The 6,739-nt window shown below is 39.6% G+C and overlaps 1 non-coding gene across 1 annotated transcript; it reads right to left on the bottom strand.

Moving 5' to 3' along the window:
- Positions 1–1,079: 1,079 nt before the first annotated feature.
- On the bottom strand, positions 1,080–1,186 carry LOC115517318. The gene has a single exon (XR_003969782.1). It is a non-coding gene; the product is annotated as a U6 spliceosomal RNA (small nuclear RNA).
- Positions 1,187–6,739: the final 5,553 nt, after the last annotated feature.

The raw sequence follows: 6,739 nt of genomic DNA, 5'->3' as shown, positions 1-6,739 counted from the left end.
CGCAGTTCCCTGGCGAGCTTCTACTCTGACGATTACCCCTGAGGAAACGGTGTCATGTCAGAACACAATGTACGGCACTGAATGATAAAATTGTGACATTTCACTAGAAAAACACTCCTGTAAAGCAGTCTATGACTTGTAAACGAAGCTGGGTTACAGCTGGAAATCTATGTGTCTATGTGTCGTTTCTACATATCACGGAAACAAGGTGTGAATTTCTTTATACAACTAAAAATTCTGAAATTGGCTTATGTATGGTCTTGTCTCCTTCAACAACACAAATTCCAGAAGGCCCAAGAGTATTGGCTCCGGTGGAGTAGAACACTAGCACATAAATTGGTCCGTGAATCCTTACCAAATCATTCCTAAATTATTAAGCTGCTAAATCAATGAATCCTTACTAAAGGAAGTAAGCAACATCAGCGCACATTTCTTGCGCCTACGTTGTGACATTCTTCAGTCGTTTTATAACTGAGTCCATACACCCTCTGTCACGAGGAGGTGCACTAAGGCAGGGACTGTTAACTGTTTTACAAGGGGTGGTTACACCGGATTAGATCAATGCTGGCTGCGGCCTGTGGATCCTAGATCTCCAGGACCAAGAGAACTGGCTAGAAGCAGCAAGCCCACTAGGATCTGCTTTCACACATCTGTCTGAGACAGCTTTGTATACCTGTTAAAAAAATCAATGGCATCTAAGGAGTATTCAGAAACGACAGTTTGTCTAAATCAGACGGATTCTGTGATGGGAACTTTGATTAAGAGGAGAGTTAATTACCCAAACCAAAAGCAGACTAACCAACGAGAACAAGCGTTAGGATGCAAGTACCAGGATTACCTAGGTAATTCAATAATAGTAAAGTGGTGGGCGCCCACAGAATGATGTCAGAGGGCCATCAAGGTGGCCTCACCTCCAACCACACAGGGTTCGGTGGAACGGCAGAACCTCGAAGGTGTGCTGGGCTGGTAGCTGCTAGCTGCAATCCTTAAACTCCGAGCGGGCCTCCAAAGCTACCCTCCCATCCCCCATTTTTGTGCCGGTCCTCAAAAGGATATCGATAGTTCGCCGGGGAACTGCGCAAAATATGGAACGCTTCACGAATTTGCGTGTCATCCTTGCGCAGGGGCCATGCTAATCTTCTCTGTATCGTTCCAATTTTAGTATATGTGCTGCCGAAGCGAGCACGCTACAGCCTCCGTCCACCAGTTATATAAGGCACGGCAGCCTCCTGCCTCTCTTAGTTAGGGTGACTGATGTGCGCGTCTTCCCGACGAACTCGGGATGTTTGCGGGAAATGTGATGACAGGAGCCACTCGTGAGGCTCTCACGTTTGGTGCTATGCTGGCTAGGCCGCGACTGACCTGTCGAGTTTACCTGCCGGGTGGGGCATGCAAATGAGAGCCGCGCCCGGAGCACCCTGGGTAAGGGGGCCGTTCGTGGGACCCAGGCCCTGGACCGTGGGTCCTGTGGCGGTCGCTCTGGCCCCGCGGAGCATGTCGGGAGGGGCGAGCACGAAGAAAGCCCCTGTGCGTTCGGCGCTTCGAGGGCCGGGCGAGCGGGCCGTGAGGCCGCCGTGGTGCGTTGGGTGGGCCGGGCTGGCGCGACTGAGGTTTCCCTGAGAGACTGCGAATTGGTTGACTTGCTGGGCTACCTTGGTGCAGGGTGGAGCACGGGTCCTCCCAGCAAAGTACGTAACTTGTCACCGGTATTTCACCCGTGACACAGGGACCCTGTGCCAGTTTCCAGAAGGGTTTGTTGAAATGAGCCCAGCGTCCAGCCCTCGGGGAGATTACCGCCAACGATTTGACCACTCACTTCGGAACACGGAGCACCACACTCTGGCTTGTCCTGGGGCTTGTGAGAACCAGCACGTGTCTTGGCCCCAGTCCATTCTGCGCAGGCGCCAGTGGGAACCGGGAAGGTGGTGCGGAGGAGCCCGGATGGGTGGCCACGCCCTTCACAGGTGCCTTCCTCCTAGGTCATTTGCAGCCAGCAACCCGATGGAACGCTGAAGAATGCGGTTAAGCGCACCTGTTTGACCTCAGAGGCGGATTCAAGGAATCACACTATTAGAATTGAACTGGAGAATCATTCTTGTACTTCCTTATACTTCACCGCACCTTAGCCCTAGCCCTGTTACGACAAACAAGCGCAGCAGAGCTTTTTGCAGGGAATACTGGAATGTTAGTGTTAACTATTTTGATTTGAACTACTGCAAAAACCATACTGCAAAAACCATACTGCTCAAGTCACGGCCTTGTGAAATGAGGGCCAAAGGTCTTGAAATGAGGGCCTCAAATGGTTACAGTACTCCATATATTGAAGTAAAATGAAGGGCAGAGGTTCGCCTGCATTGTGTTAAAATGGCATCCTTAATAAGGAATATGGCATATTTATATATAATAAGTGGAGTTTTGCTTCTTTTTTAAATGTGTTTATTTTATTTTATTTTATTATTTATTTTTGAAAGAGAGCGCGTGCAAGTGGGGGAGGGGCAGAGAAAGAGAGGGAGACACAGATTCTGAAGCAGGTTCCAGGCTCTGAGCTGTCAGCACAGAGCCAGAGGCGGGGCTAGAACTCACAAACCGTGAGATCATGACCTGAACTGAAGTTGGACGCTCAACCGATTGAGCCTCCCAGGTGCCCCGTTGTTTCTTTTTTCTTGCCTATCGTTGTCCTACCCTTCCTCTGAAAATATGACACAATATTTTGAAGTAAAGACCTGAGAAAGATCAGTAATTTTGAGAAGTTTTTTAATTGGTACCCAATTTTATGATGTACAAAAAGAAAGTAGTGTGAAACCGTATGAAAGTTTCTGGTATTGCTGAGACAAAAAATAGAGAAGGAGCAGAAAGCCTACAGAGATTATTGGTAAACCTATTTTTCCCTTTGTCCATTATAATTCTTTTCTTTAACAGCTTTTGAAAAGTAATAAAAACACTATGTTCTTCTCCCCCTCAAAAAACAATAGGCAAAAACGACATGCCTATTGAGTTAAATTGCCCAATTACAAATAAAATATGCTTTGATATATTTTTTCTAATGGCTTGTCTTTCCAATAAGCCATTTCTGATTTCAAAGCTATTAAAAAAATAGTAGATTGATGTTCAATTATATGATTTGAAGAAATATATCAAAACCCTTTCATGTTCTTGCTCTCTTTAGAAACTTTACAACCAATTTAAGAGATACATGGTTAGAGGAGTCTATATTTGGAAGGATGGTTCCAGAGTCATGAACTTGAGGTCTCTACTGGTTGTAAGCTCTTCAGTCAGGCTACACTCCTGGATGACCACGTTTAAACCCTTTATATTCTAAAAAAAGAAAAAAATATTTACTTTTACAGAACGAAAAAGCTGAAGCTTTACAAGACATCAAATCTTTTGGGAGAAAAAAATCTTTATAATGGTTTTAAATTATCAGATGTCATGGCACCCCTGCACAATGTGCTGTCGAGCTACAGCAGAATTTCTCACAGGTGATTTATGTTTGACCCCTTTTAAAGCAAAAAATTCTAGACCGCTAGCATTGCTGAAATTACTTCTATTTTTTTTGTCATTTAAATATGTATAAACATAAAACAGGGTAGAAACCACTTATTCATATAGCTGTTATAAACTCTAAAACCAAAGCAGATTTACATATTAAATACAAAACTACAAGTCAATACAAGTCAAATTAACAACATTAATTTATTGAAGTAGATGATGTTTGGCTGAAACAAAATCACCACTGTTGGGTTTGATAGTGGAAAGATGTAGCCTCAGGTTCAGTTCTCTACTTAGTCTGTTTCTGTGCAGTTGCAGAGAATACCAAGAACATACATATGTTTTAAAAACACTAAACCTTTATTTACTACCAAATTGTATAGATACTGGAACAGACATTTTGTTCTTATTTTAACATCTATGAAATCAGGACACAATAGACAGTACATGGGCACTCAGAGTCTATGAAATAGCATAAAGAAAATCAGACCTCATACTTAACACTCTGTTAGTGAGAAATCCTTAAATGCCAATATATTACTTGATGACTCTGTTATTTATTCCAACTTGGAGTTAGCATAATAATATAATTGAAATCACCACTAAATATATCATCAAATTTTGCTGAAATTTGAAACAAGAAAATAATATCTGAAGTTATTTTTCAATTCTTAGAAATATTTTTTAAATATTTTGTTTGTTTTGCTTGTTTCAGCCCTGAGCTCGTAGTCAGACTGTTGAAGATAAAGACAGAACTAGGCTTCTCATAGTGTTTTATTTTATATATGCCTGGGACTCTGGCAAATATTTCAACAATTGCTGGCAAGATAGTAAAGAATTAACAGAGAATTTGTATAATCAGAAATGCCCTCTCACTCCCAAAACAAGGCAGACAGGTTCCTAAAGCAAAACAAGCCTAACGCAGGCATCACAGGCCTTGTGGTTTTTCAAACAGGCTCCATGTTTGCCGTGAATGAGGCTTGAGAACGAAGAGTTTCACAGAGGCAATTAGTATCTCATTTACACCATTTCAAAATTGATCATAAATCAGATTTTATTATTATTGCTTCCACTGTTTTCAATTTAGAATATTCAAATTACCATTAAATCTTTATTTGTATAGAATGTCCTGAAAGCATTTGGCTTTTGCTTGGTACAAATACATCATTTATATTATTTAGTCTGCCTCTGTTCATTTCCCATTAGCCTCTACAAAATAGTGCATTACTCAGTGGCATGTCATTTTCGTGATGTGAAATCAAAGTATTGATTTGTTAAAAACATAAGAAACTAAAATCTTGGTCATTTAAAATGCTATTTATATGAATATTATCACTAGGAACTAGAAACATTGCCTTCAATGTTCAATGGCCGTTGCTGTCATTTAACTAGTAGGACACAACAACCAAACAGCAGCCAGTTATCTACACTGTCACACTGATGGCCCCTTAGCTCAGTATGATGAAATGGCAAATGGAAATGCAAATTCACATTGGGATCTCATGGCAATGCTTTAGTTATAAGCTGAATATAACTTATTCCAATGTGTCATACTCTGCTTATTTCAATATTTTGAGACAAGCATCTCAAAAAAAAATTCCCGTAGAAAATCCTTTGATCCCTAAGAATCTGTCTGAAGAATCCAAGAGGTTCTAAATACCAATTTGGGAAACACTATAGGCTGATATAGAAAAGTATAATTTCTGGAGTTTGTGTAGTTTTATATGTGTTCTTTCCTTGAAAGAATAAGTCAAGAATTTGAAATTTCTATATTCTCAAATCAGTCAACATGACACATCATGTCAATAAGAGAAAGGATAAAAGCTATATGATCATTTTAATAGATTCAGGATAAGCATTTGACAAAGTACAACATTGATTCATTATAAAAACACTCAACAAAGTCGGTTTAGAAGAAACATACCCCAATATAACAAAGGCTTTAGGTGAAAAACCCATACCTGTTGTGATCAAAACAGTATAAGAATATGCAATGGGAAAAAGACAGTCTCATACCCCTCAGAATGGCTTAAATAAAAAACACAAGAAACAAGTGTTGGTGATGACATGGAGAAAAAGGAACCCTTGTGCTCTGTTGATAGGCATGCAAATTGGTCCAGCCACTCTAGAAAACAGTATGGAGGTTCCTCAAAAATTTAAAAATAGAACTACCCAATGATCCTGCAATCACAGTACTGGGTATTTACCCAAAAAAAAAAAAAAAAAAAACAACATTAATTCAAATGATACATGTACTCCTATGTTTATTGTAGCATAATTTACAATAGCCAGATTATGGAATCAGCCCAAGTGTCCATCAATACATGAATGTATAAAGATGTGAGAGATACATAAATACACACACACATGCACACACACACACTGGAATATTATTCGGTCATAAAAAAGAATGAAATCTTGCCATTTGCAACAACATGAATAGAGCCAGAGACTATAATGCTAGGTGAAATGAGTCAATCAGAGAAAAATAAACACCATATGATTTCACTCATATGTGGAATTTAAGAAACAAAACAAACAAGCAAAGAAAAAAAGAGAGACAAACTAAAAAGCATATCCTTAGCAATAAAGAACAAACTGGTGGTTGCCAGAGGAGAGGTGGGTGGAGGAATGGATGAAATAGGTGAAGGGGATTAAGAGTACACTTATCTCAATGAGCACTGGGTAATATATGGAATTGCTGAATCACTGTATTGTACACTTGAAATTAATATAACACTGTATATTAACTAAAATGAAGTTAAAATTAAAAAAAAAGAATTAGAAACAGAAAAGGTAGGAGAGGGGTATATTTATTGAGCACCAACTACTTGACAGGCACTTTACATACAAGATTGCATTTAATATTTGCAATTATTCTGAGAGGTAGGAATTATCCCATTCTATAATGAGGAAAATAAAGCTCAAAGGAAATGTGTACCCTGCCTAAATTCATATGGGTAATAAAAATAGGTTGGGGAGAGACAGCATTCAAACTCAGGATCCTCAGAATCCACATCCATGCTGCTTCTATTATTTTGTAATATGATTTAACATTAGAGGTATTTTTACATAGCTTTAACCAAGAAAATCTTTATGAACTGTGTTGAAATTCTTGGGCAATCCATACACAGAACATGAGAAAATGAAAAACTTCAGATAGTTCTAGATATACTGTTTCTAGATTATGAAGGAAAAACAGTCAATCTCAAACCAGATCACTTCTATCTTCCAAAATGCTTCTGGGGTA

The sequence above is a fragment of the Lynx canadensis genome, chromosome B3 (assembly GCF_007474595.2).
Source record: "Lynx canadensis isolate LIC74 chromosome B3, mLynCan4.pri.v2, whole genome shotgun sequence".
NCBI lineage: Eukaryota > Metazoa > Chordata > Mammalia > Carnivora > Felidae > Lynx > Lynx canadensis.
The sequence above is the reverse complement of the archived record's forward strand: the minus strand, read 5'-3'. Positions and strand labels throughout refer to the sequence as shown.